Source organism: Cervus canadensis, chromosome 32 (genome assembly GCF_019320065.1).
Source record: "Cervus canadensis isolate Bull #8, Minnesota chromosome 32, ASM1932006v1, whole genome shotgun sequence".
Lineage (NCBI taxonomy): Eukaryota > Metazoa > Chordata > Mammalia > Artiodactyla > Cervidae > Cervus > Cervus canadensis.
The window spans coordinates 29,561,132-29,570,871 of NC_057417.1; the positions used below are offsets into that span (position 1 = coordinate 29,561,132).

A 9,740-nucleotide genomic window follows, 5' to 3' on the forward strand; every position below is an offset into this window, starting at 1 on the left:
TGTTTAAGCTAAGACCTGAGTAGCAAGAAGTTATGAAATGGAGCAACCCAGGCAGAAGGAAAAGCAAGTGCGAAGGCCCTAAAGCATGAGGAAGCTTGGTGTGTGAAAGCAGCAAAAAAAGAAAGCAGAGGGACTTCCCTGGTAGTCCAAGGAATACATCTGCAGGGGATGCAGGTTCAACCCCTGTTCTGGGAAGATCCCAGATGATGAGGAACAACTAAGGTCTTGTGCCAAAACTACTGAGACCAGGCTTTAGAGTCCTTGCACCTAGAGCCGGTTCTCTGCAACAAGAGAGGCCAGGGCAATGAGAAGCCAGTTCACTGCAACTAGAGAGTAGTTGCAGCTGCCACAACTAGAGAAAGCCTGCACTAGCAAGGAAGACCCAGAGCAGCCATAAATAAAGAAATTTTTAAAAGTAAAATAAGGGGGAAAAAGGGCATATGTGACCTCTATACTATTTTTATAAAGAAAGGAAAATGCAGGGTGCCTGGAGTGTGGTGAGGAATAGGGGGCAGGTAATGCTGGAGTGGGACCTGATGGCGTTAAATGCTTCAGATTTCATTCAGTAAGGAATTTGGGATTTTATTCTAAGTATGATGGGAAGCTGTATTAGTTAGAATTAGGTCCTACTATGACAGAATACCTCATGTGTGTGTGTGTGTGTGTGTGTGTGTGTGTGTGTGTGTGTGTTAGTTGCTCAGTTGTGTCCAACTCTTTGCGACCCCATGGACCGCAGCCCATCAGGCCCTTGCGTCCATGGAATTCTCCAGGCAAGAATGCTGGAGTGGGTTGCCATTTCCTTCTCCGGTACCTCAAATAATCAGAGCTTAAACAAGATGAAATTTGTTTCTCTCTCATGTAAAAGTGCAGGTAGGCATTCCAGAGCTGATGGGTTGCTCCACTGTGCCAGGGACCCATACTCCTTGTATCTTGTTTCTTCACAGTGCCATTGCCTCCCCTCCCAAGTTCACCTTGTGGTCTATTCCAGCTTCAGCCATCATGCCTGTTAGAGCAGCAAGAAGAGGCTGCTTTTTTAAGGACAAACACACAACCTATTTGTCTCTCCCTGGTCAGAACTCAGTCCTGTGACCACAGCTAAGTGCAGGGAGGGGTCTGGAAAATGTGTTCTTTATTTTGGGCTTCTGTGTGCGCTCCTAAACTTCAGAGATTCTGTTATTGAAGTGGTTGGGGAGAAAGGACGTTAGGATAAAACCACGGTTTCTGCCATGGAAGCCATTGGAAGGATTGTAGGAGGGGCAAGACATGATCTGATGTTCACTTAAAAAAAAACAATCATTCTGTCTTCTATAGGGGAAATGGTTGCAGTGGGAATGATTGGAACTAGAGCAATTAAAAAGTGAGTTCAGCAGTCCAGGTGAAGGCTGATGGTGGCCAGAGACCAGGGTTGTAGGAGTGGGTTGGAGAGTAATGAATTGATAGAGGGAATGTTTTTGGAGGTAAAATCCATAGAATTTGTTAGTGGATTACATGTGGGAGGAATAGGAAAGAGGCATCAATGGCAACATCTCTAGAGATGCGCTGTCCAGTATTACTCTCTGTGATGATGGAAATGCTCTGTATCTGACTGTCCTATATGGTAGCTGCTGGCTACATGTGGCCATTCAGCATTTGAAGTGTGGCTTAGAAAGCTGAGAGTCTGAAATATTTATTTTTAAAAATATTTATTTATTTATTTGGCTGAACTGGGTCTTAGTTGCAGCATGCAGGATCTTTTTTTTTTTTTTTTAAATTTCGGCATGCAAACTCTTAATTGTGGTATGTGGGACCTAGTTCCCCAACCAGGAATCAAACGTGGGCCCCATGCATTGGGAATGCAGAATCTTAGCCACTGAACTACCAGGCAAGTCCCCTGAAATTTTTATTTTATTTAAATTGATTTAAATCAAATTAGTCACATGTGGTTAGTGGCTACCATATTAGACAGGGCAGCTCTAGATTTTTGTTTTGAGCAACTGGGTGGTTTATGGTGCCATTTATTGGCGAAAAAAAGGAAACAGTACCAAGTAAAGGTTAGGAGATGTTGATAGCCAGAAATCAGTAGTTTTGCTTTGGATGTGTTTATGTAAGATACTTGTGAGGCCTGCAAGTAGTTGATCAAGTAGACAGGTGGATATATGGAGTTTAGGTTTGCAAGTGAGGCTGGAACTGGAAATATAGGTTTAGGAATCATCAGCATACAGTAGCTATTTAAAGCCATGAGACTGGAGGAGGTTACTTAGGTACAGCATGTAGATAAAGAAGAGGGCCCAGCACTAAGCTCTGGGGACCCCATATATATATATACACTTGGTTTCACCTCTCCAGTTCTCACAGCTGCAAATGCATACTGTGTGTGTGTGCTTAGTCACTGTCATGTCTGACTCTTTGCAAATGCACATTAACAGCCCTAAAAAATAAAAGGCAACACCAAGTCACATCCAGATATGCAGCTATGACACCTCAGACCACTTTAAACATTCCTTCTCGAGTTCACAGTTTCCAAATGCTGCCTGTTCCTCCTGGATTTCTTACTCGCCAAGGGTTGTTTCTTACTATCCTGAAACTTTGAACAAATTGGTAGACTTGGCTACCACAAACCCCGATGTACATGATAGTCATGGGGGAGGAAAATTAGAACGTTAATATGGATTGTGATCTTTTTCTGTTAATTTATGCCACGGGGTGTGGTGGTGCAAGGAGGCAACCACCTCTGCCCCTCCCAAGCCTTATCGGGGAGTAACAACCCCTGCTTCCCCTTTATAACCAGAGCACGGCTAGCACGGAACACCAGTCTTTGCCATTGCCCTGGTCGGGGGAGGAGTCCCGGATGGCCAGGTGGAACCCTCACTGGGTTCCCTGGCAAAAACACCTCACACCCTTGGACAGTGAAGTTCACAGAACATGAATGATTTGGGGGATGGAAAGTGAATGTTTTCAGAGAGCAAAATAATAGTGAGAGCTGCCACCTTCCACCTCCGCCCCAACCTGTGGTTTCTGAACCTCTGATATTGGCTGAGGGATAATTGACACTGCGTTTCAGTCACTGTGTGAGATCACATATCATTTTCTACCAGAAAGTGTCCCAGCCTCACAGGTGCAATCTCCTGAGTACTGCTAGATCTGTTTTCAGAACACCATTTCATTGTTTGATATGACCAGCTGCTTCTCGTGGATGGGAAATATGATCATGGCCCCTGGCTGGCCAACTGCCTCATTTCTCTCACTGAGAAATGAGTTTCTTGGTTGGAGACAGTTTTGTCTGGACCATCCTGTGTTACACAAAGTCAGTAACTTCAGGGTTGGTGAAATAGTTATAGGCATGAGCTGCAGGGAAAGAAAACTTAAATACAGAATAAGTGTTTCTTCAGAATATTTAAATGACCACACCTTCAGTGACAGAACGGGCCTAATAAAAGTTGACCTGCCAACTAGATTCCTGAAAGTTTCCCAAGAAGCCTGGGGCTCTGTTCAGGCCTCAGGACTGTATCCAGCCTCCTACTGATTTCACTTACTGTTTATAATACTTTTTTTCCCTCAGTTATTTTCTTCCTTTCTCCAAATAAGGATCACATTATATTCCAAAAATGATGGTTTTCACTTCTTTTGATTTTTTAAAATCTCTAATTACTTTCTCTTGTGTAATCTAGTTGTTTGAACTTCTAGAACTAGTTACATAATAGTGGATATCTTTTCTTCTGTAAGAAGAGAAATGTCAGAAGAAGCTCTACAAGAAAGCTGTAGTTGCCCTGGCTGTGGCCGTCAGCCTGGGTTCTGGTGGTACTTCTCCTTTGCCACTTGGAGTTGTAATTAGCTTAGGGTAAGGCAAGGCATGGAAAGCTTTAAAAGGGATCTTCACAAAATATTACCTGTGTCTCTTGATGTCCCTTAGGAAGGGCTGGGAGCTGGCAGGTGGGCCACAGGTAAAATGTGAGGTGGGGCTTGCTTACTGCTAGCTGCAGAGTGAGGAGGGGGCACACATTTCAACAGGCGATAAAGAGGGGATGGGTCCACCGTGACCCGTATACCAGTTAATGCCTTAAAGATCTTAATTTCTTGACTTGGATGCTTACTGCTGTGCTGTGCTTAGTTGCTCAGTTGTGTTAGACTCTTTGTGACCCCATGGACTGTAGCACACCAGGCTCTTCTGTCCATGGTGATTTTCCAGGCAAGAATACTGGAGTGGGTTGCCATGCCCTCCATCGGGATCTTCTGAACCCAGGGATTGAACCTAGGTCTCCCTCATTGCAGGTGATTCTTTACTGTCTGAGCCAGCAGGGAGGCCCAAGAATACTGGAGTGGGTAGCCTGTCCCTTCTCCAGGGGATCTTCCCAACCCAGGAATTGAACTGGGTCTCCTGCATTTGCAGGTGGATTCTTTACCAGCTGAGTAAGGGGAAGCCTGGACACTTACTACTTTATTTTAATTTTTTGTTAACTAAGGCCAAAAAATTCTCACAGAAGCACTGTTTTAGGTAATTCTCTGGTGGTTCAATGGTTAGGTGTTGGTGCTTTCACTTTGGGAGCCAGAGTTCGATCCTTGGTCCAGGAATTAAGATCCCACAGCTGAGGTCAAATATTTTTTTTTTAAAGCACTGGTTTTTAGCTGTATCTCATAGATTCTGAAATGTTGTAGTTTTTGTTATTATTTTCTAAATATTCTGGTTTTGATTTGTACTTCTCATTGACTGAAGAGTTTCTTTTAAAGAAATACGTGTAGCAGCTCAGACTTTTTCTACTGCAAAACTGTAGCTGGTACGAATCACCTCCCTTCTTCACTATCCAGTTCATGTTACCTTTGCCTTTGACCTGCAAAAAAAAAAGAGTTCTTTTAAAAGAGAACAATAAAAAAATATTCAGGTGATAGGGGCATTTTTTTCCCTCTTAGTTTTAATATTAATGTTTAGTGATATTACACAGTGTTCAGAGAATGATGTATATGTATTAGTTCTATTTTTTTTTAACCTAATGAGGCTTTCTTTGTAGCCTAGTATTTTGTGAATTTTCTCTGGTACCTGAAACTAAGGTGTGTCTGATGATATCAGACCTACCTTATTAATTATGCTGTTGAGTTCATCCAACTCCTTGTTTACTTACTTGTAGAGTTTTTCATAATGTGAAGTCCCTGTCTGTTTTTTGGCTGCACCACCCACTTGGCATGTGGGATCTTAGTTCCTGACCAGGGATGGAGCCCAAGCCCCCTGCAGTGGAAGCATGGAGTCTTAACCACTGGGCTGCCAGGGAAGTCCTGTAAAGTCCCTCTTTTACTTTGCTGTCTCAGAGAAAGACGGCCCCATGCCAGGACTTGCCAGTCTGATTGTCATCCACTCCAACTCTTCTGTTTCTCTGAGTTACACTGGGTCCAGGAAGCACCTCTCTGAGCCTCTGTCTACTCAGTTCCCCCATCTCAAATACCTGAGACAGATCCTGCCGGGCTTTTGTATGTCATGTATTCCTCTCACCCTTGAGAAACGTAATGTTTTTGCTCTTTTTCAGATCTGCAAAAGCCATGAGCTTGCTACCCTTTGTTCCATGCACACCTCCACTAGAACTTCACTACTTTTGGCAGACAATTCCATTTGAATTGTGGTTTGAAGTTTGAGCTAGTTCATTGTTTTGCTGAAACTGGAATTTGTATTTTTGTTTCTTATTTTCCCCATTGCTTTTGGATGACTGCAAAAAGGTAGAGAGGAAATACTGTTTTTATACTACCATCTTCAAAATGGAAGTTTCTATGGTTTTTAATATACTAATGGTAAACCAGTGCATGTCTGGATAGTACCAGCATGCCACACGGAACCATCTGTAAATGTGGCTAAAATCCTTTTACCCTTGTTTAACTCATCATAAACTGTGGAAAATTCTGAAAGAGATGGGAATACCAGACCACCTGACCTGCCTTTTGAGAAACCTGTATGCAGGTCAGGAAGCAACAGTTAGAACTGGACGTGGAACAACAGACTGGTTCCAAATAGGAAAAGGAATACGTCAAGGCTGTATATTGTCACCCTACTTATTTAACTTATATGCAGAATACATCATGAGTAATGCTGGGCTGGAGGAAGCACAAGCTGGAATCAGGATTGCTGGGAGAAATATCAATAACCTCAGATATGCAGATGATACCACTCTTACGACAGAAGGTGAAGGAGAACTAAAGAGCCTTATGATGAAAGTGAAAGAGGAGAGTGAAGAAGTTGGCTTAAAGCTCAACATTCAGAAAACTAAGATCATGACATCTGGTCCCATCACTTCATGGCAAATAGACGGGGAATCAGTGGCTGAGTTTATTTTTCTGGGCTCCAAAATCACTGCAGATGGTGATTGCAGCCATGAAATTAATAGACGCTTACTCCTTGGAAGGAAAGCTATGACCAACCTAGACAGCATATTAAAAAGCAGAGACATTACTTTGCCAACAAAGGTCTGTCTAGTCAAGGCTGTGGTTTTTCCAGTGGTCATGTATGGATGTGAGAGTTGGACTGAGAAGAAAGCTGAGCGCCGAAGAATTGATGCTTTTGAACTGTGATGTTGGAGAAGACTCTTGAGAGTCTCATGGACTGCAAGGAGATCCAACCAGTCCATCCTAAAGGAGATCAGTCCTGGGTGTTCATTGGAAGGACTGATGCTGAAGCCGAAACTCCAATACTTTGGTCATCTGATGTGAAGAGCTGACTCATTTGAAAAGACCCTGATGCTGGGAGGGATTGGGGGCAGGAGGAGAAGGGGACAACAGAGGATGAGATGGCTGGATGGCATCACCGACTCGATGGACATGAGTTTGGGTAAACTCCAGGAGTTGGTTATGGACAGGGAGGGCTGGCGTGCTGCGGTTCATGGGGTTGCAAAGAGTCGGACACGACTGAGCGACTGAACTGAACTGAACTAATCATAGGGGACTCCTTCCCAAATGGGGCAAATGAAAGCATATGTGACAGGGGAGGGGAAGAGGGTATAAAGACGTAAACAATGTGCTTGGGTAACTTACATAGGCCTTCAGAATCTGGAGTCTACTTAGTAATGGGAAACTCTGGGTTGCCCCATTTTGAAGCAAGATGGATTAAACAATGCTCAGCTTGAGTTTCATGGTAACTTTCTATTCCAGTTATTTACATGGTACTTCAGGAGCAAGATTGAACATGTTTCCTGAAAGGAGAATAGTTATAGCAAGAGTAGCCCCTGCTCCCGAAACTAGAGAAAGCCTGCATGAAGCAATGAAGACCCAGTGCTGCCAAAAATAAAGAAATAAGTAGTTATCTGCTGAAATGTGGTCTTTCTTCAACTCCCTGGGGTCCCCACTGTGATGCTCTGTTGGCCATGCTGAAATTCAGTGGACTAGACACCTCCAGCACTGTGGTTGGCAAGGCCATAAGGGCAGTTTGCTCTGCAGTCTGGACTAGTTTCAAAACTTCCTTTCTTGTCTTCTCCTCACTCGAATAGACTTGTTTTCAGGCCAACCAGTAAACAAGTCAAAGAAGGACTCCTAAGCAGATTTGCTTTATGCAAGCTGGCCACGAGCCTGTCCGGGCTCACAGATTCTTCTAAGGAAATCGGCCTGTCTTCCCATGGCCCCCACTGAGTAGGCAACCCACTCTAGCGGTAGAATTTTGTGCTCAGAGTCACTGGCCACAACTGATTGGTGGATGGAAAGACACATGATCCTAAGACAATCAAATCATATCACGACCTGTGGCCTTTAAAGCTGTCTGGTGTGGACTTCCCTGGTGGTCCAGTGATTAAGAATCCGCCTTGCAATGCAGGCAGCGTGGTTTCAATCCCCGATCTGGGCCAGTTACACATGCCACAAGCCATTAAACCCATGCGCCCCAACTACTGCAGCTCCTGCGCTCAGCAGCAAGAGGACCCATCACAATGAGAAGCCTGCAAACCACAATGAAGAGTAGCCGGCACTTCTGCAACTAGAGGAAACCTGCACACAGCAGTGAAGACCCAGTGCTGTCAAAAATAAATAAATGGTTTTTAAAAAGAAGAAATAAAGTTGTCTGGTGTGATGAGACAAGCAAGGAGACTTCGGCTCTGCCCATGATGGAATAACAGGGTCTGCATTCACCCTCCCACTTTAAATGACTTAAAAAATGGGCAAAGGGGAATTCCCTGGTGGCTCAGTGGTTAGGACTCCACACTTTCACTGCAGAGGGCCCAGGTTCAATCCCTGGTCAGGGAAGTAAGATCCTGAAAGCTGCGCAGCATAGCCAGATTTTTTGAAAAAAAGGCAAAGTATATAAAACAGTTGTTTTCAGATATTGAACAATGGGTAGCACAGAACAATAATACCTGAGAAAAGGGAAAAGAATATGTTCAACCCTATTGCTGCCCCAATTTGCTGTCTGGATGGAGTTCCCAGGCTGTAGTTCAGTGAGGGAGACCCGACACACAGGCCGCTGGGTTCCCTGAGTTGAGGAGACAGAGTTTAGGTGAAGAGAGCTTGTGTTTACAGGGCAAAGTATTGGAAGGAGAGCTGCACCACAGAGACAGAGAAAGAGCTCCCGAAATGTTCAGAGGGTTCCTCTCGAGTCTTTGGCTGAGTACTTATCATCACATGTGAATGAAGAAACTCCTCAAGGCTGGATAATGAACCATCAGAAAGGAACAGGTGAAACATTCTCTGGTGATCTCACAAGTCTAGGAATAGTTCACAGTCCTAATAGCCAAAATGGAAAACCTCATCATACACAAGGCATTTGAGAATACTCTGAAGACTATTTGCTAAATAGTACTATAGTCTAGACTAAAGGCTGCTTTGGTCCCCACTGACAAAACTTAAAAGCAAACCTTGAAAAAAAATTACAAAACTATCTCCAAATAGCTTAGCTGCATCCCAACAGAGAAGCCAAAAATATTTAAAGGAATACAAAGAAATTCAGCAGCCAGATGTAAAATTCACAATGTCTGGCATCTAATGAGAAAAGAATTGGATGGGAATTCCCTGGTGGTCTAGTGGTTAGGACTCCACGTTTTCACTGCCAAGGGCACAGGTTCGACCCTTGGTTGGGGAACTAGGATCCCGTAAGCCACGTGATGCAGCCAAAAGCAAACAAAGATTCAAAGAAGCAGGAAAACAACCCATAGTGAGGCAAGAAAACCAAACAATAGAAACGGACTCAGAAATGACCCAGATGGTAGAATTAGTAAACAAGGACATCAAAATAGCTATTAAAAAAATATATATATGTTGAAGAAGCTAGAGGAAAGCACAAGCATAAGCGAAGATGAAGAGGATATAATAAGGCCCAGATCTAAGTTCTAGAAATGATAAATAAAATATCTCAGGTGACAAGTATAGTGAATGGGATAAACAGTGACTAGACACTACAGAAGAAAAGACTATGAACTTGAAGTCATACCAATAGCAACTACTGAAAATGAAATACAGTGGGAAAAAAGATGGGGGGAAAAAACCCCGCAAACAAACAGAAGCCCAGCAAGCTCTGGCACAAGTTCAGGAACTGGTGGCGGCAGGTACCTCCGGAAGTGGGGTTAATATAGAGACTAAAAGTAAGACTTTAGATTTAATTGAAAGTCAGTTTACAAGGGCATTAGGCTCAACATCAAAAAGAAAAACCACCCAATTAAAACCCCTTCATGGATCACAGCCTTGTCATGGTGCAGAGGCTTGTAAACTGTAAGCCATAAACGAAACTGTAAGCCATGCCATACAGGGCCACCCAAGATGGACAGGTCACAGTGGAGCGTTCTGACAAAACCTGGCCCACTGGAGGAGGG

At 43.7% G+C, this 9,740-nt stretch overlaps 1 non-coding gene across 1 annotated transcript; it reads left to right on the plus strand.

Moving 5' to 3' along the window:
• The first annotated feature begins 8,108 nt into the window (after positions 1-8,108).
• TRNAE-UUC lies at positions 8,109-8,181 on the plus strand. The gene has a single exon. It is a non-coding gene; the product is annotated as a tRNA-Glu (tRNA).
• The last annotated feature ends 1,559 nt before the right edge of the window (positions 8,182-9,740 follow it).